Below are 23,515 nucleotides of genomic sequence, written 5' to 3' on the forward strand. Positions count from 1 at the left end.
AATTCGATATGTCTGATGTGCTCTAATGTCCCACAATAAATACTGTCCAAACGTTCATACCCCTTCCCTTAAACAAACAAAATTCAAGAACGTAGGTTAAAGGAGTATTTCTTGGTCCTAGACATTTATGACATTTTTCAGTATATATCCACGAAAAAAACATTATTCCCAAAATTTCTGTTGATTCCGATTTTGCGTTTGCGAGTTATGCATAATTATGAAAATAGACAATGTGTTGTAATTTCGTTCTGGTATACTAGAACGAAATTGTACGTAAACATTATGTAGCCAGAGGTTTCCAGTGAAATAATGATGCTGTGGATCACGAAATGCCCTTTTAAGTCAAATAAGAAAACGACTAAGTTTGAACAATTATGTTGTCTTACCCACATCTAGCAATAGCTTATCGCGAGCAAACGCTGCGCAAAGACTGACGTAGAAGCTAACCCCCCCCACGCGCACCCCTGCACCCACAACACTCCAGACATTCACACCCCATGCACAAAAAATACACCTTGCATAGTGCATGTAATCGTGTTTATTAAGAACATCTGACGAGTAAGTATCTGCGGGGATCCGGTATTGGGGAAGCATGAGGGTTTTTTCTTTTCTCGATATTAAGTGTATTTTGGAGAATACACTTTAAAGGTGTCCCTTTTGTTTGTCTGTCTCAATTTCTGTTTGTCATCTCTCGTCTTCTCTCTCCGTCCATATCTCACTCTCCCGTTTTTTCACTGTCATTTTAGGCGTATTTTCTGAGTCACACGATTGTGGCTTATTTCACGCGTGCTGCCAATATGTCGACCTAGAAAATAGATACATTTGAATCAAAAGCATTTAAACTACTAGACACTAGTGTGCGTGCCAAAAAGGAGTTTTGTGATGTCAACATCTTTTCTTTGCTTTTTTCTCAAACAGGAACTGTCGTATTCAACATTTTATGAAGTTCCAGTTTGATTATATGATCTTCCTATGTCACTTATAGTCCCACCGGTTACACATATTGAATTGGCTAATAAAAAAGACACACGTTTGTAGGAAACATGCGTGACTTTGATTGAGCAAACCAGATCAGAACAGAATTTACTTTGTTGTATTATGTAAGGTTAGGTTGCAATATGTCAGTATATCTGACCCGGTATATCTGATGCTTTATGAAAGCAGAGGTGACGAGACACGATATTTATTACTGTTATGAAAGTGTGTTACTGAAGTTCTGGATTCGTAAGAAATACACTTAAATATCGTATGGATATTTCCCGGGGGGGGGCACTTCCATGACAGATATGCATCATGTGCCTCGGGATAGACCCCCTTTTTCAAACCGGCTTGTACCCAATGACCCCCTTTTTGTGTTATGGTCATACCTATACCTATTACCCAATGACCCCCTTTAAAAAATTCATGTACTCAATGACCCCCTTTTTCTATTTCCTGCTATACCCAATGACCCCCTTTTAATTCCCAAATTTAGATGGTATTTGTGTTCTCCTCCAGAAATAATGAGATTTTTCACATTTCCAAGGTGGCCAAGTTGTTTTTATGCAGTTTGGCACTTATTTATGTGTACTTAATGATACTCTTTTGGCAATCCTGTACTCAATGACTCCCATTTTACTTTTTGTTACCCCAATGACCATCCTTTTTTCAAAGTTTCATACCGAATGACCCCATTTTTATTCAGGTTGTGTACTGAATGACCCCATATTTTTGTAATTGTACATTTGACCTGAACGCCCCCTACTTTTAACATGGCCGAGGCACATCCCTGCCATTTCAGATAGGGAGTGCCTCCCCCGGGGGATATTTAAATATTTCTAAGAGTAAAATATTTACAACTTGTATTTTACTTCTTCATTTTGTCTCTAGTCTTGGCAATCGGTAAAAATAGGTAAGATCCGATTTCTAAAAGGTTAAAGCACGTCTTTATAATTGAAGACAAAGATAAAAAGACTAGTTTGCGTCTGACGTCACTGTCAATCAAATTCTTTACGATCCTTGATTGGTTAATTAGCGCGTAAAAGGAAGGTCGATTTATCTGGTGTTGATCGGAGAAAGGGAATAGCAGTGAACGGCGAAAAATTACGTACAAGGCAAAAAGCAACATTTCTAGGCATTGTTGACATGGTGCCTTCGCAAGAGAAAGCTTCCCAGTGTAAAGACCTAACTTTTGAGATGGTTTTTATTTTGCTTGTTTGCATGTTTGGCCGCAAATGTATTTGCTAGTTTGCTATATTTGTTTATTCTTTCATACTTTACTTAACCTTCCGCATTGAGTATTTTACTAACCACAGTTCCTGGAGACAAAGATTAAGTGCATTAAACAACCTTTTAATAATCACAGTTTCTGTAATTAAATCGCATGAATATTACATTAAGTTTATTCCTCGTTGTTTGGATCATTGTTTTGCGTTCATTGTTTTTATGTCACTTTGTTCTGTGTTTACTATTTTTGTAAATTAATTGACCGGTCCCATACTTATTCAAATAATTCACAGTAAGTTAGTACAATTGGGCGAATTGTTTTGTCAAGATATCCCAAAAAGAATCCAAATAAATGTTTGGGTTATTCTGTTCGATATAGGCTAATACAGACTGAGTTGGGGACAGGAATCAGTGACCCCTATCTAAAATTTAAACAAATGCAGCGAATAATAATTAAATTACCGATGCCGTAGTAGTGAACTTCATAAATAATTTATTGTGAAAAAAATGATTTCATGCCAATATATCGTATAGTTCACTTATAAATAATCCGTTCGAGTTGTCATCTTCTTCTAAAGTAGGTCCCAAATATGTGGGGGATATTTATAAAATTGTTGACCTCAATTTTTCGCCCATGCCGACAATCTAAAAGGGGGGAGGGATGGAGGGGAACTACATTACAACAAATTGCCCATAAACCCCCTTCACCTACAGTCATGTGAGCAATCGGGATGAACAGAAAACATTTTTGAAGTGGACAACAAAATTTCAACCGTGTGTGGTCAACCCCTACAAAGAAAATGCCATCCCCTATAGTGTAAAATTGGCCGAAGAAACAATAAAAATTTCACCATTATTTTTGGCCACCACGTAAACACAAAATTTCATGTTTATTTCAAGATGATTGTTTTTTGTGATTTCTGGCCCTGTGATTCGTTGACTTAAGTCTACCACAAAATTCTTGGATGTCTAAGATTACATCTTAGACGTCCAAGGTTATGGATGAAAACAAAACTCAACCGGCGGTTGACCGCCGGTTCTGTCCTGTTTTCATTGTTTAAAACAATTCATTTCATCCATTAGGTGTATAATCTTAGGCGTCTTTTGATGCTATCGGCTACAGACCCACCTACTTCTCCATACACCTACCTCTAAAGGCCTACAACCATGGACCTTTTTTTCAGTGACCAGAAAATACCCAACCAAGACCGGCGCAGACCGAAATTTACCACCCAACCGTCGAGAACATCCACTGGATACCCCATCAAACGATGCTTTGCAATGTTGTCTTCCTAGGGTGTTGTGGACGTCCTAAGTAACAGGCAGTGGCGTAGCGTGGGTCATCATAATGGGGGACCGACCATGATTGAGGGTACTGGGTCTGATGGGGGACACAGTTTGTTGGCGATTTGTGCAATCGATTGGGGTGACCCCTCCCCGTGCCACTATGACTTCCGAGCGACTAACATGCGAACCATACCTCAACAAGACACCGATTATCTATGGTGATGGTCTGTTTTGAACCGTTTATCTTACATATACGGCGAGCAAAAATAAACGAATTTGTTGTAAAAGTGTATTAATTTTCCAAAAAAAACAAATGGCAAAAACTGATGTATTATTTTGTAAAAGTTGTGGGTTTTTTCCCAAAATAAAAACACCTCGAGATAGTGTAATATTCTTCCCATGTGTCCTGCGTGCGAGTCTATTTAATGACAAATGCAAGTGATTTTATCAAATCAATACAGAATTGATCACAATTGACAATTGTATTTGAAGTGGTTTGGTAGGTTATTCACTTGCTTTAATCCGCTGGAGTTTATTCACCCCGTGACCATTATTATTCAAATGATTAATGAATAATGCAAATTATATAGAGTTTTCAACGTTTTGACTACCATCTGTTTCAACACCATGAAATTTATATCTTAGAAAACTGTGAGTATAAGCAGATATTTGTAAGACCTGGTAACGTTGTGTCCAATGGTGCTCCCCATTATGGGTAGGTCACAGTAAGGCTTTGCACCCCCAGCCTCTTGACTTGTAATGAGTACCGCAGGTTAGTTTGCGAAGTTCCCCTGGTCGGGTAGTATCCCGGGGGTTCTTGCCTAGCAGCTAACTTGCATGGACCGTTGAGCGTTTTTGGGTTGGGCAAGGATAAAGGCAGATTCCCTTCTGAAAACCAATGGCAAGTTTATATACATGTACTGAGTTTACATTCAACGAAACGGGTTACTTTTATTTATGAATATTTACTTCGTTAGGCTAATTAAAATTTAATTTGCATAAATCTAACTGAGCACCAGTGGTGTTATATGAATTACTGTTATACGGACTGCAGGCGCCCTCTATAATTTTCTCTTGCCATGTAACATTTGCATTTAAATCGAGCTGTAAATGCATTTTTTCCAAAATTCTATCTGATCCTTTCCATAGTGTTTCTAGAATGTCCATGGTATTCCTTTTGTTTAGCTCGCTGCCCGAGACCGTTATCTTGAGCTATTGTGTTGATAACGGTCTCTGGGCAGCTAGCTACCTCCATTACTCTAGGTAATGGTCGAGGCAACGAACCTCAAACAAAAGGAATACAATGGATAATCTGTGAATAGAAAAGGGCTAGACGTATATTGTAAGATAAGACACGATTTATAAAAAACAATTGCAACAAAATCTTCAGCTTCCAACCTCCTCAATTGCAAGTTGTTACCTTTGAATGCCATTATAATTTATTTTTGCATATTGCGATGTCAAGATTTTGCTTTCATGTATAAATTTGCTATTTTTGCTATTCTTTCTACTTAACCTTGTCCTTGAGTTGTTTGGTACTAAGCATTCTCATATTACTCAGTTTCTCCCCAGCCAATTCACCTGATTGATTCCTCCATTGTGGAATAATTTGTGATCATTGTTTTATGTTGCTTTGTTCTGTGTTTTTTACGCCCCAAAACATCGGCTTCAAACGGGTCTAATATTTTTTCAGTCGGTGTTGTATTGAAGTAAGTTACTGCAATTAGCGGTATATTTGGTCTCGAATTCCCCAAAGGAATCAAAACAGACTTATTGGCTGATGTTCGGGAAACAGACCGATTTAGGCACAGGAATCCGTAAACCTACTTACATAATTGGATTCAATTCAATAAGTTACAGCAGAATAATAACTCAATTATTCAGTTGTGTATGTAAACAGAATAATACTGGTAATAAATGCTAATCTAATGATCAGGAAATGTGTCTTAAAATTCATTCTTTTCGCTTTTTATCTTTTATTTTAAAGTGTCATTTCTTGGTAAACCTTGGTTAGATTTTAAAGCAGTCTTTGGGGTAGATAAAGTAACCTAATACGATGCAAAAACAGTACAAATGTCACAAATAGGTTTGGAATAATACAAAGAAGAAGTCAAATATATTTAAATGTTAAAGGTTCGACAGTGATTACTGGTAATGCAAATTATTCCTGAGACTAAACCGTAGGTTTCTCCACCTCTATTATAATCTGTAGTATAGGCTTGAAAGTTAATATTTTAAAAGTATTATTTTTATACTTTGTGGAACACTATTTGATTTCCACAGTAGTTTTTCACGCTCAACTAAGCTACCAATATCTGGGGACCATCCTTTGCGCTCATTGTAGCGAGGTAAAATAAGCTACTGTATAACGTAAACATTATAATTATACAAATTTGTTCCCCCATTTACCGGCCCACTCGAGCGTGTTCAATTCACGTACTTTTGCCATGTTGTGGCTTTTGTGGCTGTAGTAGCACCCATTATTGTTTGATGGGGGATTAGAGGTTGTGAGATTAGAACAAGAGGTTGGACTTAATAGGTCTGTCACACTACGACGGACTGGATCAACGTACATCACCGAATACAAAAACATTTTATTCGGTGGAAAAATCACCCGTCCGGCAGAAGATTCGGTGGGATTTTGGGTCCGATTCCCGTTCGTCGCTCTATGCGTTGTGGCCGCTAATAATCCTGCAGGCGTCTTATATCCGATCGTTCAACGTCCGACAAATGACCGGATTTGGGGTCCGATTCCCGTTCGTTTCTCTATGCGTTGTGGCCGCTAATAATCCTGCAGGCGTCTTATTTTCGATCGTTCAACGTCCGACAAATGACCGGATTTGGGGGTCAACGTCCGACAAATGTCCGGATTTGGGGGTCCGATTCCCGTTCGTTTCTCTATGCGTTGTGGCCGCTAATAATCCTGCAGGCGTTTTATATTCAATCGTTCAACGTCCGACAAATGACCGGCGAATCCGTCGCATGTGGCACCAACAGGGACGTCCACCCTATCAGAAAAGTGGGGAGGAGAGGGTGTTTGAGAGGGTTTTGACCCCTTAGAGGCAGTGACGTAGCAAGCACTTTTTCAGAGGGTGAACAAAGTGGGGAAAGACAACTTTAAGGGGTAAATTTTGACGAAAATGGTCAAATATTGGCTAATAAGTACAAAAGGGCTACAAATCTGATATATCAGGGCAACCAGCGTCCGGGGGCAATAGAGGTGAGAAACCTTTGGACAATGAAGGCCCAATTGAAGCCATTTGTCATTTTTTTTATTAATTTTAGCACTATTATTGGGTACTATTTTAGTTTGAAACAGCCGCAAATTGGTGAAACGAAAGCCTAATTGAAGCCATTAAAAAGTTTTCACCATTATTGTATAATATAAACAATTGTTTCAAAAATAACACGTGGATGTCCATAGCAGAAGCAAAAAGGAAGACTTGTCCATTTTTGAAAATGAAGGTCCAATTGAAGCCATTTGCATGGGGACAGTAGGGCCTATTTACATTATTAGGCATAGGCCTATTGTGTATAAATTTAGTTTTTAAAATGGAAAATTTGGAAAATTGTTTTTAGTGCATCATTTTTACACTATTATTGCCTTAAACAAAAAACAAAGAAGGCCCGATTTGAATTTGCAAAATTTAAAATGTTACACTGATCCACTGACACTTAGATATAAGACTTCAGACTCGTAATTTCAGGTAAAGCATGCATGGATTGATATGTTAAAGTCAGGAATAGACCTATAAGTCCGTCTTAAATACTGACTTTGGTGACAAAATATCTGCATAATATGGACTGCATAATATGGACTGGCCGGCAGTAATTTTCACAGGCTTTTGGGCCAAGGAACCACATTTAAGCACTGTCTATAATAATCACAGGCCTATACTTAGGCTAAACTAGTACTACTATCCTGGGCCTACTCAATAACGTATACAATTTAACCTTTTCCATGTTTTCTCTTCTTTTTCTTTCTTGTCAATCACTAAAACTGGTAGGAATTTGATATTGCGTCCTCTACCCTTCAGAAAGTGCCCCTCCCTCAATACTACTTACATGCATAGGCCTACTACTAAATTACGTGCAATTTAACTTTTTCTCTCTCTTCTCTCTTCAATTTTTCTCACTTTCTTTTCTTTTTTCTCTCCTTTCCCCTTTTTATACTTGTCAGTCACTAAAGTACTGGGGGAAATATGATATTGCGTCACACACCCTTCAGAAAGCCCCCCCATGATCGATGCACATGTTCGCCACAGGCCTACATCCGACACAAGCGCCTGCGAAACCTTGCAAACACCCGCGGTATATAAACGAAAGAATAACGAACAAACCCAGGGTATATACAGAACAGTACGAACACACATCGGACAACTTCCGAACATGTGTATTACACTCCGTTTCAAGTTTTGTGCATGCACAAAACTTGAAACGTATTGTCGACGGACTAAACAAACATCACCTAACACGAAACGCATTTGGCGGATAATAACAGGACATATGAAGAACATAAAACGAACATTGACGAACACTAACGGATTTGCTAAAATACCATCCGTTTCTTATACGGAAGACCGATCCGGTGTAGTGTGACACTAAGACGGTCTGGGTCAACGTACATCACCGAATGCAAAAATATGCTATCCGGTGGTGAAGGCCTCACAGGAACGTATTTGCAACGAACACGGGCCGAGTGCAACGAACAATGAACGAACATGAACGAAAGGAGAGCGAACAAACTCCGGCAATATGCAGCACCATACGAACACACATCGGATAAATACCGAACTTGTGTATTCGGTACACTCCGTTTCAAGTTTTGTGCATGCACAAACTTGCCGACGGACTTAACGAACATCACCTAACACGAAACGCATTTGGCGGATGATAGCAGGACATAAAAAGAACATAAAACGATCATTGACGAACAACAACGGATTTACTAAAATGCCATCCGTTTCTTGTACGGAAGACCTATTCGGTGTAGTGTGACAGACATTTAAACACCAAAGAGAGCGCCATTTCGACATGCTAAAATAATGGATAAATAAAAAGTACAGCCAAAAGAGAAAGTACATTCTTGCTTTGATAATAGAAATGACACGTGTCTCAACCCTAGCGGCGATTCTACTTGTTACCCATCCTTAATACATCATCCATCGCAAATAGATAGGGTACACGAGTTCCAGAAAAATGAAAACAAAGAAGAAATCGAAAACAAGTCCAACGGATTATGCAATTGAATTACGCATTGCCTAGAGGTGCCGGAAAAACTATGTTATTGAGACTGATGTTGCTATTATTATTGTAATTGTCAGACCATAATATAGGTTTCACAAAGCCGCAAACAAAATTGCAGATCATGTATTGCGCTTACAATCAATCATTCATTCATTCATTCATTCATTCATTCATTCATTCATTCATTCATTCATTCATTCATTCATTCATTCATTCATTCATTCGTTTATTTTATTTGCTTACAATTAAAGCGCGCAATTAGAAAGAGCGAGCGAGACAGACAGAGAGCAAGACTATCTTTAACCGAGAAAGAAGTAAGACAGACAAACATATAGGAGAGGGTGATAGAAGAGAGAGGAAAGAGCATGAAAGAGAATTGGGTGTCGAATTAAATCACTTGTTGATTCTATTTCATCTTATGTTGCTATCAATGCTACATATGCAGATATCACTCACAGATTGCTCTTCATTCTATTGCACCCCATTCACACGTAGGCATACAGCGTGTACTGTTTGCCTAAGTTACCTACTATATACAGGTTATTATTTTCTCTACGCCCTCTGTTGGTCAATGTTGGTCAACTCCATTAGTTGCAAATCCTCACTCTGGGAGTTTCCGGCATCAGCCCTACCGGGCTTGCCGTCTTGATGTTTTTACAGCCCTGACGGTCTGGGGGCCCAGTATCAGGAAAAAACATTGAAGGTCATATGGAGCATTGAAGATTATCATTTTGTTTGAAATATTAAAGGAGTATTTCGTGATCCTAGCATCCTCTTTTTATGACATTTTTCAGTAGATATCCACGAAAAAGCTTATTCCCAAAATTTCAGTTGATTCCGATTTTGCGTTTGGGAGTTCTGCATGATTATGTGTATTACACTGCTCCATAGACAATGTGTTGTAATTTCGTTCTGGCATACCAGAACGAAATTAAAATTTCACGATATCTTTGATAAACGAATTAATCTGCAAGAAATATTTTCTAAATAAACATTTTGTAGCCAGAGGTTTCCAGTGGTATAAAAATCTCAACTTTTTTTGTTAAAAGTGGGGGATGATGCTGTGGATCACGAAATGCCCTTTTAAAGTTCTGATATCAAGGATAATATTCCTCCTTTTTTTAAATAGCTCATCGGGGAGATGCAAAAATTTGAAAATCAAAACTAGCTTTTGGGGTCTTTGGAATCAGCGCGCATTTCATTTGCGGGAACCTTTTTCTGTTTATAACGTTGTGAAAAGATATCTGACCCCGTACCGCAGTACACACAAATGTACACAGTTCCTGTATATTCTTTCAAATATTCTTTAAAATATGTTACAAAAATCACATAATCAAATACCATCGTAAAGATGTAGATATTTATTATTGTAATTCTTGAATGTAAAGTTTATACTGCGTTTTAAAAGAAATACAACGATTTGAAGGTCAGTGAAAAATGTTATAATTAGCGGCGTGTGTCCATTTTAGTCAATAGTGACTGCGAAGGGAAATTCCCAATCCCAATCTCACTCTCTCCTGATGTATATACATGAGAAATGGACAGCGAGGGGAAGTTATACTATCTATCTTTTTAATACAAAACAACGTAATTTGCTGTTCTAAAATTTTAGACTCGGACCTGTCAAATGAGAGAATAGGAAACATAAATTTCCATTTCTCTTCCTTGTAACTTGAATCAACACAAGTCTACGCACAACCATAGAACCATTGATATAACTAAATACGTTCCCTATTTCCAGTATAGCAACGTTATTAATAGCCCGTGGCATCTGTAAACATCAATCCTGTTCTAAAACATTCCTTACAGGAGAAAAGTCCACGAATCAGATCAAATTTGATTTTTCAGAGAAATAAAAATGCATGATATTATGAGATGCTTGGTTGGTCTAAGGATTTTTCTTAATTAAAATCCGGTACCAAGTAATATCCCAGCAAACACAAAACGTTTTCGACATCATTCGCAAAAGGTTATAAAAGGTTGTCAGAAAACGTTTAAATGTCGGGTTATATAAAGGGTACATTAATGGTATAAAACGTTTTCATAACATTAAATAACATTTGTTGGTAATTTAATGCACAACAAACACAAATGTTATACAGAAAACATTTAAATGTCGGGTTATATAAAGGGTATAAAAACGTTTTAATAACATTTCGAAAACATTTTCGAAAACATGGTACAAATCATTCTAAACAGAATGTTATTTTGGGGTTGAAAAATATTTTGCAAAAAATGTTTGCCCAAAATATTTACAATAACGTTTTTAAAATGTTTTCACGACCTTTATATAACCCGACATTTAAATGTTATTAAAACGTTTTGTAAAAAACATTTTAAGAACATTTCTGTGTTTGTTGGGTGCAAATATTTTAACATAATGTTATTTAAGTGTTGACAAAATATTTGGCCAAAAATGTTTGCAAAAATAGTTAAAAATTACATTTCGAAAACATTTTAAAAATATTGTTGTAGTGTGTTTTCATACAAAACGTTTTAAAACGATTTCATGACCTTTATATAACCCGACATTTTAATGTTATTAAAACGTTTTTACCTAAACCAAAACCCAAAATATAACTTATTTAAAACGTTTTAAAAACGTTTTTGTTTTGCTGGGATCATGTCATTGCCATCAGGTATTTATCCAGAAAGGGGATACTCGGTTTAAAGCAAAACTTTTATTTAGACATAGGTTTATACAATAAGGGTTTTGATTAAGAGTTCCCTTTCATACAAGAAGGAGCAGCATTTAAGCAATGGCTGGTTGTCATATGCCGGTGTCATATGCAGCACCCCTTCTTTGGAACTCTCATGACAGCATCTCAAAAATTATCAAAATCAACTCTGAGGGTTTCCCCGTTGCCAAGCACTTTAACCCACCCTCATTTTCGAGCCAACATTCTGAAATTGTGCACTCTTATTCGGAATTCTGTGAAGAGTATTGGAGTGATCTAGAGCCACTATTCAAAAGATATCATCCTGAACCAAGAAGGCGTGAAGAGTATAATAGGCCTACATTTGTCAATTTCATAGAATGCTCACATCTCGAATCAATGAAAAGTACTGAAGTCGTCAGAGCGATAAACAAATGGTTGTTCCACAGTATTTTCATAAGGTAAACGTTCCTAAACACGGATTTCTGCACACTTCACTTAACTAATTATTCTATACAAACATAATATGCTTAGGTGGGGTCAACTTTGTGTGGGTGGGGGTGTGCTGGGGTGTACGGGCGGGAGGGGTGTGGATGTATTCGGGGGATGGATAGGCTTTTATAGGGTTTGTATGATGGTGTACATTGGGCTATTCCAGAAAATAGCTGTTTGTCTGTTTTCTTTCCAGTTTCCGACTACCATCATGATTATGTTAATGCAACTATTTATACATGCTACGCTCACAGGTGAATGGTTGCCACAACTCTTGTCATAGCCGTACCTCTCAGCAAAATAAAATCCTTGCAAGAAGTGCAATAATGTGCAAAAGAGTCAGCCTTTTCTTATCATGTTTTATATTAAAATATAAAAGACTTCACAATTTGTTCTTGTGATACCTAAACCGCGACCTAAACCGTTTTTGATTCAATATTCCTTGCATAAGTTTGTGTCCAAAGAAGCTCCTAATTGTTATCTCTTCAGATCATGATGATAACGAAATATAGTGTAATTGGTGCAAGCAAAGTTTTAAAAATTCGCATCATGAAGCAGCCAAGATTTGCTTTTTAACCTTTAATCGTGAATTGTCTACTAATCGTGAATGGTCTACTAATGGACATTTCCTGTCCCAAATCCATTGATTTATAACAACACATGACTATATTGATGGATACTCACACGATACTTTTGAATTCAGATCAATCTGGATTCATTAGATGCACATCAAGTACGACGAATTATGTTCTATACGTAGTACCAGTATTATGCACACAAAACGTGAGTTTGAACCTGCACTGATGTGAAACGTTAATGTCGCCTAGATGGTCAATGCGGCTGCAAGAAAAGGGGGCAAGAGTGGCTATGGCAGATTTGCTGAATTCTGAGTCTCATCACCCAGTTCACCACAAGCTGGGTGTTGTCCGAACTTTAATGGACAGAATGAATAATTTAGTTTCGGACGAGGATGACAAACAACAAGAAGAGGAAAAGATCAAAAAAGCACTTAGTCTCTGTGGCTATCCAAATTGGTCCTTCAAGAAGGTGAAACAACAGATTGCAAATAAAAAGACTATGAAAACATCTAAGAAAAGTGAAAATAGCGAGATATCCAAAGGACTGGTAGTTATACCTTATGTCAGCGGATTATCGGAGAAGGCCAATAGGATTTTCCAAAAACATGGAATCGCTACAGCGATGAGACTCAACTCTACATTGAGAAAAATGCTCGTCCACCCCAAGGACAAGAGGGATCCGGACTCTACAACAGACTGTGTATATGAGATCCCTTGTTCAAATTGTAATCAGTCATATGTGGGTGAAACGGGCGACGATTTTCCACGAGATTAAGTGAACACATGAAAGAAACGGACAAAGTAACGGGTTTGAAAAAGAACTACACCCGTCAGACCAGAAAACAGTCCGAAAGTGAGCTCAGCAAATCTGCCATAGCCGATCATTCTGTACAACAAAATCACGTCATCGATTGGCAAGGGTCCAAAATCCTTAGCAAGGAAGGTGACGCGAGATCAAGAAGAATTATGGAATCCATCTGGATAAGGAAGAAATCCCCGCAAGTCATGAACAGAGACGAGGGGGCCCATTTTCTAAGTCACATCTATGACCCAATCATCTCCGCGAGTAGTGCGCCCCCTACAGGCCGAAATCCGCCGGAGGTGTGTGGACATAGATCACTCTGAAGAAGAGTGTCGCCCAAGACACTCGAAACTGTCAGGTCAGTGAAAAACAGTATTTTATTGGTTTTGAAAAACGAACTTTGTATTCTGAATTTCTGCAAACCTGATGAATTTATTTACGGACTATAACAGGTATGTCTACAACTTGCTCATACGTACCATAGGGTCTCTGTTAATGGAATACCAACGGTAGTCCACCTATTATAATAGATATTACTTTGAATAATTGGATAATACTTTGAATAAGGAGATTATTATGGGTGACTGTTATACCATCATCATATATAAAAAACAAAATACGAGCGAGAGAGTATCGCATGACCTTGTTCTTCTTACATGTGATAACCAGAGAGGGTGCGTCGGCATTACGCCACACACGCGTGACACGCGCAACGTTGTCGACAACTGTAATTATGTGAGGAAAACATGAGACTGGAGTTCGAAAAATAACATGCACTGATTGATTACTGCATCTTGTTGACATCTACTCTCATCCTTATTTCATCTGCTAAATATAATTTATTATTCAATTACTTTATGCTTTAATTGCAATATGCTTTATGCTAGGGTGGCTTCAAAACGCAACAACCGGTCAACCTCGGGCGCCCTGGGCAGAACTGGCGTTTTAGTTTGAAGCCATGCCTTACACCTGTTATACTCCTTATACGTAATCTGTAATATGCAATGGAGAAACTTATGGGACCGGGTCCACTCCAATGGACGGGGCTTCTTTGTGGATTGTTTTTCAAATTTTAGCAAGTAGAATTTCGAATTTAGATGACACACATTCAGAATGCTAGCTCGAAAATAAAGCGTAAATTAAACAGAGCATCACGCTTTATCCAAGGTAACATACTTTGTATAGACTAGTAACTATATTTGATCATCAAACTTGAGGAAATCTCTGTGTTTAGCTCAATATTTATCTTCAAATATTGAAGTGGTTGTTGTAATTTGTTTTACGAATTTGCATTATTTAAACCAATGATAACTTGACAATTCCAAATTTTGCAGTGTTTTCAATCCTTATTTGGTTTGTATATTTGTAATTAAATAGGGGATATAATTTCAAATGATATATTTACTTTTTTGCATTTATGCAATAACTTTGTCCTTATTCGCGCTTGTGTAAATCTTCGTTTTAAATTTGTGTAAGGTGGAAGGTGCAATATTATTGTGGGCCAATCTACACGATATACTAAGTCGACAAATCGTGTTATGCCTGGCTTGTAAAATATTTGAAGTTTTGCATTATTTGTAATTTAATACGTTTCCGTTTGTCCTATATATTCTTACAAATTACAAGCGTTATGCACCGATACAATGAAGGCACATGATATTTACATTCTGCTATGGCGTTGTATACGTTGATTTTTAAAATTCTAAATGTTTTCGCATGGTTTTTTTTTCAAAGTTATCAAGATGTTTAGATTTTGATTTGTAATAGTGTATTGTTTTTAGAGTGTAAAAAATATTTACTGTGTAGACCTAGTTTATAACTAAACACTGTTTTAATAGTCTAACAATGGAACACACGTGTTATATGCCTACACATTTCGATTTAGTGTGTAGTTTTTCGCCCGGTGAAGTGGCCATACGCGTTCTACTTCGTCACAAATCGTAAGAGACACTTTGTTTTGGATGTTATTGCGAGCCTAATCGCGTGGTTGAATTCATCTTCTTCGCTGGAGCTGACATTATAACTATGTAATAATGTTCCTAACCAAATAAACCCATGCGAACTCAAAGTACGTTTATAATCGCACATGGTGTAGCAGCTGCTGACATTTCTCTTAAAGATAATCGTGGATGAGCCACGTGATCACAAACATATTAATACACGATTTGAAGCGTATAATAATATTAGGTTAGACTGGTTAAAAGGATTTTCCGAAAATACAGACATAGATGATAGACATACGGATTATCGCAGCTACAGAAGGAAATGCACCTATAAAAGCATATCCCTTCAGGTAGCATTGAGTAATGCTGAAGATAGGTATAACGAAGGCCCAAATAATGATATTTGTTCACATCATAAAAGACCAATGTAAATACCAAATCAGCGAGGACCAAATTAGAGTGAAAAGGTTATTATAGAAAGTGTCCATACCCGAAACGTGAAAAAAGGATGTGAGAGTTGATACGGCGACAAAGGTCCACACAATATCGTTTTATCACGTGTTACCTTACATGCAGAGTAAAAGAAGGAGTCCGTGTTTTTGATTGCCATTGTCATAACTGGACATACCTGTTTCTTTTGTATGTTATAGTAAAGTTCATATCATTAATTCGAGCCTCGAGCTCGTAAACTAATTTGAATTGAATATAGAGAGTGGAGGGTGCGATTAACTTTGTGACATGTATGCAGCGATTTGAATATACACAGCAGACAAAAACCAAAGTAGACAAACAGGCGAGCGGGGTAAATACACACTCTTCAATTAAACAAAATTCAAGTACGTAAAGTCGAATAAGAAAACGACTTACCCTGAACATGGTTGTGTGAGTCTGAACAATATCGTTTTACACACCTCTAGCAATAACTTGTTTATCACGAGCAAACGCTACGAAAAGACAGAAGTAGAGGCTAACACACACTCTCGCAAATACTCACTCCGCAACACTCCACCCCTACACACCCCCACGGACAAAAGTACACCTCACATAGTGCGGGCATTCATGTTTTATTACGAACATCCGACGCAGGTGGTGGATGACATGATCGAGCCGGCAACTTGTGAAACCGCCCGGCCGTATGGCATTTTTAATAAACTTGGTTAGTTTTGTGGGGTTCATTATCGAACCCCAACGGTTTTAGCTTGTATTTATATTATTTATTAACATATGCCTATTTGTTTGTGATATTTCAAGCGTTTTAAAATTTCAAAATAATCCCATTCAATTACACGGTTGACGATGAAAATTTACTGAATTTATCCGGTATTGGGGAAGCATGCGGGTTTTTTCTTTTCTCGATATTAATTGTATTTTGGAGAATACACTTTAAAGGTGTCCCCTTTGTTTGTCTGTCTCAATTTCTGTTTGTCTGTCATCTCTCGTCTTCTCTCTGTCTATATCTCACTCTCCCGTTTTTTCACTGTTATTTTAGACGTATTTTCTGAGTCACATGATTGTGGCTTATTTCACGCGTGCTGTCAATATGTCGACCTAGAAAATAGATACATTTGAATCAAAAGCATTTAAACTACTAGACACTAGTGTGCGTGCCAAAAAGGAGTTTTGTGATGTCAATATTTTGTCTTTACTTTTTTCTCTAACAGATTCAATATTTTATGAAGTTCTGGTTTGATTCTATGATCTCCCTATGTCACTTATAGTCCCACCGGTTACACATATTGAATTGGCTAATAAAAAAGACACACGTTTATAGGAAACATTCGTGACTTTGATTGAGCAAACCAGATCAGAGCAAAATTTACTTTGTTGTATTATATAAGGTTAGGTTGCACTACTGTCAATAAATATATTGCTTTATGAAAGCAGAGGTGACGAGACACGATATATAGTACTGTCATGAAAGTGTGTCACTGAAGTTATAGACTGGTAAGAAATACACCTAATGGATATTGAAATATTTCTAAGAGTAAAATATTTACAACTTGCATTTTACTTCTTCATTATTTTGTCTCTAGTCTTGGCAATCGGTATAAATAGGTAAGATCTGATTTCTAAAAGGTTAAAACACGTCTTTAGCTTATTTCGACGAATTAATTTAGGTAATTTGATGTTAAGCAAGTGTTTTTTTTCCTTTGCTTGTTTGCATGTTTCTCCGCATCTAGGTACTTTTGATGATAAGCAAGTGTTTTTTTCTTTTGCTTGTTTGCCCGCAATTGTCTTTGCTAGTTTGCTATGTTTGTTTATTCTTTCATACTTTACTTAACCTTCCGAATTGAGAATTTTACTAAGCACAGTTCCTACAGACAAAGATTAAGTGCATTAAAAACTTTTAATAATCACAGTTTCTGTAATTAACTCGCATGAATATTACATTAAGTTTCATTGTTTTGCGTTCATTGTTTTTATGTCACTTTGTTCTGTGTTTACTATTTTTGTAAATTAATTGACCGGTCCCATACTTATTCAAATAATTCACAGTAAGTTAGTACATTGGGCGAATTGTTTTGTCAAGATATCCCAAAAAGAATCCAAATAAATTTTTGGGTTATTCTGTTCGATATAGGCTATAGAGTTGGGGACAGGAATCAGTGACCCCTATCTAAACTTTAAACAAATGAGGCGAATAATAATTAAATTACCGATGCCGTAGTAGTGAACTTCGTAAATGATTTATTGTGAAAAAAATGATTTCATGCCAATATATCGTATAGTTCACTTATAAATAATCCGTTCGAGTTGTCATCTTCTTCTAAAGTAGGTCCCAAATATGTGGGGGATATTTGTAAAATTGTTGACCTCAATTTTTCGCCCATGCCGACAATCTAAAAGGGGGAGGTCAACCCCTACAAAGAAAATGCCATCCCCTATAGTGTAAAATTGGCCGAAGAAACAATAAAAATGTCACCATTATTTTTGGCCACAACGTAAACACAAAATTTCATGATTATTTCAAGATGATTGTTTTTTGTGATTTCTGGCCCTGTGATTCGTTGACTTAAGTCTACCACAAAATTCTTGGATGTCTAAGATTATATCTTAGACGTCCAAGGTTATGGATGAAAACAAAACTCGACCGGAGGTTAGCCGCCGGTTCCGTCCGGTTTTCATTGTTTAAAACAATTCATTTCATCCCTTAGGTGTATAATCTTAGGCGTCTTTTGATGCTATTGGCTACAGACCCACCTACTTCTCCATACACCTACCTCTAAAGGCCTACAACCATGGACCTTTTTTTCAGTGACCAGAAAATACCCAACCAAGACCGGCGCAGACCGAAATTTACCACCCAACTGTCGAGAACATCCACTGGATACCTGCCATTTCGTAAACCAAGGGGGTCTTATTCCGACAACTGTGGAAGTCATAGGGTGCAGGCAGTGGCATAGCATGGGTCATCTTATTGGGGGGGACCGACCATGATGGGGGGACACAGGGCATTTTTTGGCAATTTTGCAATCGATTGGGGTGCCCCCATCCCCACCCCTGTGCCACTATGACGCTACACCACTGGGTGGTTTATCCTCATGTAGTTGGTAAAAAGTCACACACGTACAACAGTACACCTCACAGTCATGTTCCAGGCTGACCAGGCACATTTTTCGGCGAGTACGTACCTGCGGGGATCCGATATCAGTGAAGCATACGATTGTTTTCCTCGATCTTATGTGTATTATGGATGTCTTCTCTCTGTCTGTCTCTTAATTTCCTTTGTCTATCTCTCGTCTCTTTTTCCTCTCTCTATCTCTTCTTTCTTCTCTCATATTTTCTCACTGTGTACAAATCCCACTCTCCTTTTTTTTTGTCACTAATATTGCTAATATATTGGCCTCGAAAATGGTGACATTTTAATAAAACTACTCTAATCTTAAAATCAGACTTAAGAAAAAAATATTATGTGTGCGTGCCAAAAAAGATTCTTATTCAACAAGCTTTATACCATCACAATAATAATGTAATGTAAGATAAGACACGATTTATAAAAAAAAACAATTGCAACAAAATCTTCAGCTTCCAACCTCCTCAATTGCAAGTTGTTACCTTTGAATGCCATTATAATTTATTTTTGCATATTGCGATGTCAAGATTTTGCTTTCATGTATAAATTTGCTATTTTTGCTATTCTTTTGAATTCTACTTAACCTTGTCCTTGAGTTGTTTGGTACTAAGCATTCTCATATTACTCGGTTTCTCCCCAGCCAATTCACCTGATTGATTCCTCCATTGTGGAATAATTTGTGATCATTGTTTTATGTTGCTTTGTTCTGTGTTTTTTACGCCCCAAAACATCGGCTTCAAACGGGTCTAATATTTTTTCAGTCGGTGTTGTATTGAAGTAAGTTACTGCAATTAGCGGTTTATTTGGTCTCGAATTCCCCAAAGGAATCAAAACAGACTTATTGGCTGATGTTCGGGAAACAGACCGATTTAGGCACAGGAATCCTTAAACCTACTTACATAATTGGATTCAATTCAATAAGTTACAGCAGAATAATAACTCAATTATTCAGTTGTGTATGTAAACAGAATAATACTGGTAATAAATGCTAATCTAATGATCAGGAAATGTGTCTTAAAATGGATTATTTTCGCTTTTTATCTTTTATTTTAAAGTGTCATTTCTTGGTAAACCTTGGTTAGATTTTAAAGCAGTCTTTGGGGTAGATAAAGTAACCTAATACGATGCAAAAACAGTACAAATTTCACAAATAGGTTTGGAATAATACAAAGAAGACGTCAGAGCACTCTAAACACCAAATATATTTAAATGTTAAAGGTTCGACAGTGATTACTGGTAATGCAAATTATTCCTGAGACTAAACCGTAGGTTTCTCCACCTCTATTATAATCTGTAGTATAGGCTTGAAAGTTAACATTTTAAAAGTATTATTTTTATACTTTGTGGAACACTATTTGATTTCCACAGTAGTTTTTCAACTGTACGCTCAACTAAGCTACCAAATAACTCGAACTAATATCTGGGGACCATCCTTTGCGCTCATTGTAGCGAGGAAAATAAGCTACTGTATAACGTAAACATTATAATTTAATATACAAATTTGTTCCCCCATTTATCAGGTGTGTTCAATTCACGTACTTTTGCTCATGTGTGGCTGTAGTAGTACCCATTACTGTTTGGTGGGGAAGCTAGAGGTAGTGAGATTAGAACAAGGGGTTAGATTTAAATACAAAGAAAGCGGCATTTCGACATGCTAAAATAATGGCCAAAGAAAAGTACAGCTAAAAGAGAAAACACGTTTTTGTCGACTATCGTAAACTTGCTTTGAAATTAGAAACTAAATGACACGTGTCTCAACCCTAGCGGCGATTCTACTTGTTACCCATCCTTAATACATCATCCATCGCAAATAGATAGGGTACACGAGTACCAGGAAAATGAAAACAAAGAAGAAATCGAAAACCAGTCCAACGGATTATGCAATTGAATTACGCATTGACTAGAGGTGCCGGACGGATGTTGCTATTTTTTGCGATTGCAGTACGCTTAACACATTCTGTCAGACCATAATATAGGTTTCAAGAAACCGCATACAAAAATGCAGATCATGTATACATGTAGCGCTTTCATTCATTCATTCATTCATTCATTCATTCATTCATTCACTTACAATTAAAGCGCGCAATTAGAAAGAGAATGCGAGGCAGACATAGAGCAAGACTATCTTTAGACGAGAAAGAAACAAGACAGACAATCATATCGGATGGAGACGGCTAGGCAACAGAAGGAGATAGAAGAGAGAGAAAGAGCATGAAAGAGAACGGTATTTAATTTATTTAAAAATAGATTTAAAATATGTTTAAATAAATCACTGAATCTGATACCATCGTAAATATGTAGCTATTCATGATTACAATTTTATTCTTGAATGTAAAGTTTATTCTCCGTCTTAAAAGAAATATAGTGAGTTGAAAGTCAATGAATTTTTTTTTTAAATTTGCGGCGCGTATTCATTTTAGTCAATATTCACTGCGAAGGGAAATTCCCAATCCCAATCTCACTCTCTCCTGATATATATACATGAGAACTGGAGAGCGAGGGGAAGCTTTTTTTTATCTTTTATTTTATTTGCTTCGTTGATTTCATCACATTATATATTTACATAACTCATTTGTTCTCACTTAACTAATTTCTGACTTTACTGATTTCTACAATTTTTACTACGAGGGGAAGCTTTACTATTTATCTTTTTAATACAAAATAACGTAATTTGCTGTTCTAAAATGATAGACTCGGACCTGTCAAATGAGAAAATAGGAAACATAAATTTACCTTTCTCTTCCTTGTAAATTGAATCAAAAGTCTACGCACAACCATAGAACCATTGATATAACTAAATACGTTCCCTATTTCCAGTATAGCAACGTTATTAATAGCCCGTGGCATCTCTAAACATCAATCCTGTTCTAAAACATTCGTTACAGGAGAAAAGTCAACGAATCAGATCAAATTTGACGACTTTTCAGAGAAACAAAATAATATGCATGAGATTGTGAGATGCTTGGTTGGTCTAAAGATTGTTTTTAATTAAAATCCAGTACCAGGCAATACTGTATGTCATTGCCATCAGGTATTTATCCAGAAAGTTGATACTCGCTTTAAAGCAAACTTTTATTTAGACAAAGGTTTATAGAATAAGGGTTTTGATTAAGAGTTCCCTTTCAGACAAGAAGAAGAAGAAGAAACCTTTAAGGGCTGGGGTATGAACGTTTGGACAGTATTTATTTTGGGACATTAGAGCACATCAGACATATCGAATTGCATTCTGAATATGAAGAATGTCATTCCGATATCAAATAATTTTGATTTTTGAAATTCGCAATTCAATACACATTTTATGGCAAATCATTAAAATTGATATTTTTGATATTTAACAGTACTTAAAGTAAACTTTATAAATCTGATGATTTATACTTAAGTGTATGTAGGTGGGATGAAAAGCCGACGATCAATTGAAAATTTTGACCTTTCGTATTAAAGATATGGATTTTTTTCCCAAAAGACCTAATTTTTTTTTTTTTTTTTTTTTTTTAAAATCCATATCTTCAATACGAAATGTCAAAATTTTCAATTGACCGTCGGCTTTTCCTCCCTGCTACATACACTTTAAGAATATATCATTAGATTTATATAATTTACTTCGAGGACTGTTATATATCAAAAATTTGAAAAATATCAAATTTTTATAATTTGTTATAAAATTTGTATTATTTTGTGATTTTTAAAAATGAAAATTATTTGATATCAGAAAGACATGCTTCGTATTCAGAATGCAATTCGATAGGTCTGAGGTGCTCTCATGTCCCACAAAAAATACTGTCGAAACGCAATAAACGCTCATTTTGGACCCCTTAAGCAATGGCTGGTTGTCACATCCAGCACCCTTTTTTTGATCTCTCCTATTATATGACCGCATCACAGCACACCTACGTTCCATCAAAATCAACTCTGAGGGTTTCCCCGTTCCTAAGCACTTTAAATAACCAGACCTCATTTTGGCTCGAAAATTTTGCCATCTTATTTCGGAATGGGTAGTTGTAAATTTAGTAACGTATCGAAACGTATGGAAATGGATGGAAAAGGATGGAAATGGATGGAAATGGATAGGAACGGATCGAAAAGGATGAAAATGGGTCGTAATTAATCAAAATATGACTCAAACATCTCGAAATGAGTACAATAAGAGCTAAAATTCGTCAAAATTTGTTTCACCCGTCGATCAAAATGCTCAAATCACTGGACAGTGTGGCCAGTTATACAAAGCCGCCACAGCAGCATGAAACCTTGGCAGATCTCAATAGGTCAAGGCCATAATGTAATATTACTACATAAAACAGATTTTCAACATAATTTGTGTAAATAAATGTCCATGCATACACCAGTTGCAAACTTTTCAAGATAATTATTGTCTTTATTGAAATATAAATCTTTTAAAATTCTTTTTTGAAGTACTATAGTACATCAGCTATTAAGTACTACTGGTACTATATATAGAAAGTAACAATCCTGGAGAAGAACTGCATCATAAAAAATATTGGTGAAAATTGTCTTGATAAAAATTGTGTATTTTTCGACAATTCATTCACCAAATTGGTCTATAGATATGATATCTATAAAATCATATAAATCAAATTATTTTAGAATTTTATGCTCAGATTAAATTTAAACACATTTTAAGGTGTATTTGATAGGGGAATTGGAAACTCATACCAGCAATATCCTCCCACATGCAGGTATATGCCTATAAAATATATATAAATCAAAAGTTA

This window comes from Amphiura filiformis, chromosome 15, assembly GCF_039555335.1.
Source record: "Amphiura filiformis chromosome 15, Afil_fr2py, whole genome shotgun sequence".
Taxonomy (NCBI): Eukaryota; Metazoa; Echinodermata; class Ophiuroidea; order Amphilepidida; family Amphiuridae; genus Amphiura; species Amphiura filiformis.